Here is a 6,740-nt window from a genome sequence, read left to right on the forward strand (position 1 = left end):
GCTGTGACACCAAACAGACAGGCTCTTGCCAGCTTAGCGTGTCTCTGTCACACAGTCAGCTGCAGGTGCCTCCTCAGTGTGTATGTATGTCATGTGGTCAGTTATAGGAGTCATACTCCTCAGTATGAAAGAATTGTTGGTAGGTTTGCGTGACACTGTGAAGAAGTTTTAGGTTTTCAGAAATGTTTCAGAAAGTTTCTGAATACCCTTTATCTAGCTGTGGTGTATGTCCTTAAATGGTATAATCATACTATAATTACCCTGTATATAAATATTGGGGCCAGGAACTTAACATTTACACAGCCCCGATCTATACACGTTTAAATGTCTCAAGTTGTCTTTTTTAACATACATTTGTTTATTTATTCTGTTGTTGGTTCCACAGTCCACGTGTTGTGGAGTCAAAGGTCAACTTCGGGGCTTTTGTTCTCTTCTCTACCCCGGGGGTCCTGGGTTGAAACTAGGGTTGCAGGCTTGGTAGCAAGGACATTTATTGCTGAGCCATTTCCCCTGGTGTCGCTGCTCTCACTCAGGAGCTAGTCTAGGATCCCACGTTGCATTCAGTTAACAAAACTGCCTTGCCAGCGTCCTCTTGGCCATGCTTTGTCTTTCATGACCTTGATGGTTTTGAGAACTGGTTGTTTAGTAGACTGACCCTGTTGTGTGGTACGACAGGAGACACACGGGGTCACCAGACCTTCTGCAGGACCCATGTCTTATGAACACAGTGAAGTACATAGGGATGAAATGACAAATACCTGGGTTTAAAGTATGTTAGCAAAACAAGAAGAGACTCAATAGATGAAACCTCACAATACTGTTTTTGTTTTGCTGAAGATAGAACCCAAGTGCTTGAAAATGCAAGGTCAGTGCTCCACCACTGAGCTGCGTCCCCAGCTCCAAGGGAGATGGTCTTTTGATGATAGTAATCAATCATCCAGGAACTAAGTGATGGATGCATTGTGAGGATGTCATGCAATGCTCCTGCATGCTTTGTTCTTAATTGTTTATACAACGTTTAACATAGGGATGTGAGCTTTGCTCATATTGCTGTCACTGACAGGGTAATGTGATGCCCCAACAGCTTTGATACTTACGATGCCATTTTGAGGATAATGCTTTCTTCTTTTATAGTTGTGAGCATCGCCTTCCTTGTTGGTCTAGCACTCATCATCGCAACATCTTTCCTGACAATGGAACCAAGTCCCACTTACACAGACAGGAGCAGTAAAAGAAACAGGTAAATGCAGCCTGCAGCCCTCCCTCCCAACTCACATAAGCATTTATTTTTTCTTTTTTTTTCTTCACTGAGGGAAGCCAGGACAGGAACACTGAGGCAAAATAAATAAATAAATAAATAAAAATAAAAACCTTGAGGCAAGATAGAGCAGAGCCCAAGAAAGACCGCTGCTTACTGCCTTGTTCCCTCTGGCTCCCTCAGCTTGCTTGCTTTCTTCACTTTTTTTTATTTATTTATTTTTATTGAAAAAATTTCTGCCTCCTCCCCACCTCCCATTTCCCTCCCCCTCCCCCCACTTCTTTCCTCCTCCCTCTCCAGTCTGAAGAGCAGTCAGGGTTCCCTGCCCTGTGGGAAGTCCAAGGTCCTCCCCTCCTCCCTCCAGGTCTAGGAAGGTGAGCATCCAAACAGCCTAGGCTCCCACAAAGCCAGTTCATGCAGTAGGATCAAAACCCAGTGCAATTGTCCTTGGCTTCATTTTTTCTTAACAATGTACCCAGAGAATGAACTTTCATGAGTGAGGTTTTCCCTCCAAAATAACATAAAAGGCTGACAGAATGTCTCAGCACTAAAGTGTGTTGTCAAACCCGACTGCTTGAGTCCGGTCCCTGAAGCCGACATGGTGATAGGAAGAAGCCACTCCAGTCCCTACATGATTATCATCTTTGTGCCATTCTAATAATTGTATTTGTTTTTATACAACCCTAACTGTACAATTTAGGAAACAAAATCTTGATACTATGTGTTATTATGCTCTCTTTGAATTGTTTGAATGCTAAGGAAGGATCAACAGCTGCTAAAAGATACTTGTTCATAAATGCTGCTAAGTTAATCCAAAAGAGGTATTTTTTTCAGCATCTAATGAAATGATCATATTGTTTTTTCTTTCAGTTTATTTATATGATGGATTACATTGATAGATATTCGTATGTTGAACCAACCCTGCATCTCTGGGATGAAGCCTACTTGATCATAATAAATAATTTTTTATGTGTTCTTGGATTCAGTTTGCCAGTATTTTATTGAGAATATTTGCATCGATGTTCATGAGCGAGACTGGTCTGTAATTCTCTTTCTTAGTTGAGTCTTTGTGTGGTTTTGGTATCAGGGTAACTGTAGCTTCATAAAAAGTTTGGCAATGATTCTTCTGTTTCTATTATGGAAACACATCAGCTCTTCTTGGAAGTTCTGGGGGATTCCAGGTGTCCAAGGGAATATCCCCAGCTAGGTCCTTGAGCAGGAGAGAAGAGGGTACCTGAACTGGCCTTCTCCCATAGCCACACTGATGAATATCTTGAATATCACCATAGAACCTTCATCTGGAGATGGATGGATATAGAGACAGAGACCAACATTGGAGCACTGGACTGAGCTCCCAAGGTCCAGATGAAGAGCAGAAGGAGGGAGAAGATGAGCAAGGAAGTCAGGACCATGAGATGTTGGTCCACCCACTGAGACAATGTGCCTGATCTAAGCTGGTCTGGGACTGAATGAGCATGTGATCAAACTGGGCTCTCTGAATGTGGCTGACAATGGAGGCTGAATGAGAAGCCATTGATAATGGCACTGAGACTCATTTCTACTGTATATATTGGCTTTTGGGGAGCCCAGTCTATTTGGATGCACACATTCCTAGGCCTGGATGGAGGAAGAAGAGCCTTGAACTTTTCACAGAGCAGGGTACCCTGCCCTCTCTTAAGACTGGAGGGGGAGGAAGGAGGGTGACTGGAGGAGCAGGATGGGAATGGGAGGAGGGGAGGAAGTGGGAATTTTTGAATGGAAAAAATAAATAGATAAATAAATAAATGAAAGAAATTGCTTCTCTTTAGAGAGAAAAGTGCATTTCTTTGAGGGAAACTCATGGTTGTGTGAAGAAGCTAAACACACTTTCATAAGAATGTGTTTATCTTTCCAAGTACAGCATATAGAGTGTAGGGGAACACTCCTTTTACTTCTCACATTGCTTTGAACTGTTTGAAGAAATTGCTTCTCTTTCGAAAGAAACACATATGCATTTTTTATGAAAGCTTATGAAGGTGCTAACAATGAATTAGAAAACTTTAACATGCTTCTTTCTCAGAAAGCTTCATGCATTTTTTTTTTTTTTTGAGAAAAACTCCTGGTTCTATTTAGAAGCTAAATACACTTCAAAAGAGTGTGCTTTTCTTTCAAAGTACCGCATATAATCTCTAGGGGAACACTCATTGTACTTTCAACAATGCTTTGAACAGCTTAAAGAAACTACTTGCGAACAATGAGGGCTGATGAGAAGCCAAGGACAATGGCACAGGGTTTTGAACCTACGTAATGTGCTGGCTTTGTGGGAGCCTAGCCAGTTTGGATGTTCACCTTCCTAGGAATGGACGGAGAGGGGAGGACCTAGGACTTACCACAGGGCAGGGAACCCTGACTGCTCTTTGGACTGGAGAGGGAGGGGGAGAGGAGTGGGGGGAGGGGGAGAAGGGTGGGAGGAGGGGAAGAAGGGTGGGAGGAGGGGGAGGGAAATGGGAGGCTGGGAGGAGGTGGAAACATGTTTTTTTTTCTCCTTTTCTCAATAAAAAAAAATGGAAAAAAAAAGAAACTACTTTTCTTTATAGAGAAACGTGTGTTTCTTTCTCACAAAGCTTCTTGCATTTCTTTGGGGGAAACTCATGGTTCTATTAAGAAGCTAAATACAATTTCAAAAGAGTGTGCTTATCTTTCAAACTACAGCATATATAGTGTAGGGGAACACCCCTTTTATTTCTAACAATGCTTTGTACAGTTTAAAGAAATTGCTTTTCTTTAGAGAGAAACATACGTGTGTTTTTCATGAAAGCTTATTTTTTCATTACTTTATTGATACTAGGAATCAAAATTTCCACTTCCTCCCCTCCTCCCACTTTTCTCCCACTCCCCCACTCACCCTCCCTCTTTCTCCTCCAGTCCTAAGAGAGGGCAGGGTACCCTGCCCTGTGGGAAGTCCAAGGCCCTCCCCCCTCCACCCAGGCTTAGGAAGGTATGCATCCAAACAGACTAGGATCCCAAAAAGCCAGTACATGCTATAGAGACAAATCCCAGTGCCATTATCATTGGCTTCTCAGTCTGCCCCAATTGTCAGTCACATTCAGAGGGTCCTGTTTGATTCCATGCTCATTCAGCCCCAATCCAGCTAACTTTGGTGAGCTTCCCTTATTTCAGGCACACCGTCTCAGTGGGTGGATCAACCCCTCGTGGTCCTGACTTCCTTGGTCATATTCTTCTTCTTTCTGCTCTTCAGTGAACCTTGGGAGCTCAGTCTAGTACTCCCATGTGTGATTGGACGAAGGGTCTATGGTGATATTCACGATCAGTCTGACTACAAGACAAGACCAGTTCAGGCACCCTCTCTTCTACTGACCAGTGTCCTAGCTGGAGACATCCCTGTGGATTCCTGGGAATTTTTCTAGATCCAAGTTGCTTTATAACCCCCAAATTCTTTCTCAAAAAGATATCTCTTTCCTTTCTCTAATATCTGCCCTTCCTCCATCTCAACTATCCCATTCCCTCAAGCTCTCCCTAACCCTCTCCTTCTCTCCTCTTCCTCTTATTCCCTTCATTTTACTTCCCACCCCGGCCACTAATGAGTAGGAAGATCTTCACCAACCCCACATCAGACAAAGGACTAATCTCCAAAATATATAAGAAAAACTCGAGAAATTAGATATTAAATTTCTTAATAACCAAATTAAAAAATGGTGTACTGAGCTAAACAGAGATTTCCCAACAGAAGAATTTAAAATGGTCAAAAGATACTTAAGGACAGGTTCAACTTCCTTAGCTATTGGGGAAATGCAAATTGAAACAACTACTGGACTTTCAAAAAAGAGTTATTACCAATATACCTCAAATTATTCCACAAAATAGAAATAGAAAAAATATTGCCCTTTTATGATTGCTGTGATACTTAAAACACATAAAGACCCAACTAGAGTGATATTTTATTTGTGTTTTGATAAATAAAGCTTGCCTGAATATCATAGCACAAAGCTAGCCACACTAGTCAGCCATAAAGGCCAGGCAGTGGTGACACATACCTTTAATCCCAGAATCCACATGAGTTAACCACAGAGGTTAGGCAGTGGTGGTGCATTCCTTTAATCCCAGCACTAGAGAGGAATGTAATACAGAAGGAGACAGGAACTCAGGGTCTTAGTCTGCAGTAAGTCTGCAGTCATGCTGAGGATAAGATCTCCCAACCTGAGAAGAGGTAAAAATTCTCTAGTGGTTGGCTGCTTTGCTTTTCTGATCTTTAGCTTGAGCCCCAATATCTGTCTCTGTATTTTTATAATTCATGGTACATCTGGTGCCCAACGTTTGGGGTATGAATTCACACACACACAAAAAAGCCATTTGCCTGTGGCTTTGCAGTCACCAGTATAGGCTAGAGCTACACACAATCAGAGTCACTGCCCTACTGGCAAGATTCTCCTTTCTTCTCTCCTTGTGGGTTTTGCCTGAACCCCCTTGTTGGGCTGCTGCCAAACTAGGTGACTGCCTCAAAATCCAGTCAGGTTTTTATTGTTCTACACAGCAGCAATAAGCTTCAAATCTTCAACAAATTTGGCAGCAGATCTGGTGAGAAAACTTGAAATTCTTAAGGGAGGAATTAGTTAAAAGGGAGCATTTTTCCCATGTTAAAAATGGGAAACACAATTATGATAGAGAAATCTGGATCTCTGTATGATTATAACTTAAAATGGAACAATGAAATGAAGGGATAATCAACTTTACCAGAATTGACTTACTGTTATCATTTTAATAATCCTTATTGTCATTTTTGTAATTCTTGGTTTGACTTCCAAGATACAAGTCTTAAAAAAAAACTTAATAAAACAGATAATAGAGATAGTCAGATCCAGACAGAAGAATTTAATGGGAACCAATCTCATCATTGCAATATAAAGTTAGAGAGGAACAGCATAAGATTTTTTCAAACAACCAATCTTAAAATATCCAGCAAGCTTTCAGGAATTGTCAAATGATAGAGGATTTGTAAAAGCTAATTGGACTCCTGTACCAATGTTAGATTTAAGAAAAATCAAGAAGGCAATAGTCTCATATGGCATGCATTCACCTTTTGTGAAACACATGTTAAACTTGTGCTCAGTTTGTGATAGAATTATCCCTAAAGAGATAGAATTGCTTAAAGTTGTTTTAGAGCCTAGTCCACAATTCCAGTGAAGTACCTGGTTCAGAGAAGAGTATAAGACTCTTGAAAAAAAAATGGAGTAAAGCTAGAGGTATAGAAATCTCCTAAAATCAACTTCTTGGAGCAGGAAATTATATGACTATAGAAAGGCAATCTCTATATGAGGATCATAATCATACCTTGGCTTTATGCAGTGTATCAGCTTTGAATGCTTGGGACAAAAGAGGAGTAGGAAAGAAAATTGAGTCATTTACTTAAGATACACAGGGCCCAAATAAAGCCTTCATGGATTTCTTACAAAGATTGACTTCAGCAGTAAAAGAATGATACAAA

Source organism: Microtus oregoni, unplaced genomic scaffold (genome assembly GCF_018167655.1).
Source record: "Microtus oregoni isolate MIOR12 unplaced genomic scaffold, Mior012 000056F_ref0000123, whole genome shotgun sequence".
NCBI lineage: Eukaryota > Metazoa > Chordata > Mammalia > Rodentia > Cricetidae > Microtus > Microtus oregoni.